This window comes from Chaetura pelagica, unplaced genomic scaffold (assembly GCF_000747805.2).
Source record: "Chaetura pelagica isolate M959 unplaced genomic scaffold, ChaPel_1.0 scaffold963, whole genome shotgun sequence".
Taxonomy (NCBI): Eukaryota; Metazoa; Chordata; class Aves; order Apodiformes; family Apodidae; genus Chaetura; species Chaetura pelagica.
This window is the reverse complement of record NW_009952705.1, coordinates 805034-806604: the sequence shown is the minus strand read 5'-3', so window position 1 is coordinate 806604 and position 1571 is coordinate 805034. Positions and strand designations below refer to the sequence as shown.

At 60.4% G+C, this 1571-nt stretch overlaps 1 protein-coding gene across 1 annotated transcript in view; it reads right to left on the bottom strand.

Annotated features, from left to right (window-relative positions):
- Window positions 1-1571, bottom strand: part of HAP1 (huntingtin-associated protein 1) — a 22533-nt gene that overhangs the window by 15974 nt on the left and 4988 nt on the right. The gene's annotated exons all lie outside the window — the stretch shown is intronic.

Here is a 1571-nt window from a genome sequence, read left to right as displayed (position 1 = left end):
GGCTCATTGCGGCTGCACACTCTGCCAGGCGTCTTGGGGACATCAGGGACCAGGATCCCTTAGGGCACCCTATGGACACGCTCCCCATCACAGACCCCAGGACCAGGTTCTCCGTTGGGGCACCCTGGGGACCCACCAGCCTAATCCTGCTCAGCCCTGTGGTGCTGGAGCAACTGGGCTGTGTGTCCAGCCTCCCAGCCTCCAGCCCATGGACAAAGCGGGGGCTGGGCATATGGGTCCCCTAAGGGTGATGCTGAGCACCAGCTGCTGGATGGTGATACCAGGGAGGCCACTGGTCACAGAGCAGCAGCTCTCGTTCTGCCCCTTAGGAAGAGCAAGGAGAGCTTTTAGGTCCTTCACCCTAAATCCTGTGTGCAGGGCTGGGTTCCCATCATGGTCACATCATGTCACACCACCGTATGGCCTTTGCTGAAGGTCCCTGCCCTTCGCCTGGCCAGCCTTGCTTTTCACCCCAAGCCTGTCCCCAGGTCTGGGTCCCCCCATCGTCACCAAGACATCATCACTGCCATTCTGCACACTCAGGTGCCCAGTGGGGTGCTGGGACCTGCCAGGTCTGTGAGCCAGGAAAGGGTTTTTCCACCCATCTCCAACCTGTCCCACTCAGCACCCACCTACTCTTGAGCATGGGGTGGCACGAGCCTGGCCCTGCTGTGTCCCACCCAGGCTGCCCCACACTCCTGGGCTCCCCCACAACCACACTGTGCAGAGGCAGTGCTGAAGCAGGAGAGCTGAATGAATCATCCAGTGCTGAATTATGGAGGAGCTGGCTGGCACGTAGCACAAGCCTCGTGGGTGGGAGGGCAGCAGGGCTGCACCAGGACCCCACACCATGGCCCCACAGCTCTCTGAGCTCCATGCTGGTAACACCAACAGACACTGCCAGCCCCCACTGCCTGCTCCAAAACCGTTCCTCATTAGTACCAAGCTAATCAATTAATCAACAAGGCTGGGGCTGGAGCTGCCCCTCGGCAACGCTCGATGCAATTATGTGCCTGCTGGGATCCTGACCCCAAACCCAGTCCTGCCGTAACCACTGGGACCCTCCCAGAGCCAGGGCTGGAGCCAGGCACCCTCAGTCCCAGCCTCTCCATCCTCCTTGCCCCTACTGGGGCAGGCAGAGTATGAGGGCAGAACTCTGCCAGCCCATCTGGGCACCCCCGAGGGACCCCAAGGACACAAATGAGTGTCTTGGCATGGATGGGCAAGAGCCACTTCTTCCTAATCCCCTGCCCAAGGATTTGCTCCTCTGGGCAGGTCTCCTGTGTCTCTGCACAAGCAGATTAAGGGGGGCTATTTCTGATGGCAGCTTAAAGGTTTGGATGAAGGGATGAGGCAGTTCATGCCCCTTCCACTCTGGCACACGCAGGTGGCACCAAGAAACGTGACCTGGGGAACCCAGAGGCTGGGCAGGGCTGTCCCTATGGAGAGGGGATGGGGGTGCCTGGAGTCCTGCTGAGCCAGGGGCTCTCTGCCCTGTGCCACACAAGTGGGGTTTGGGGCTCAATCCCTTGCACTATGTCTGCAGGTGGCTGGGGGGATTGCACCCCACT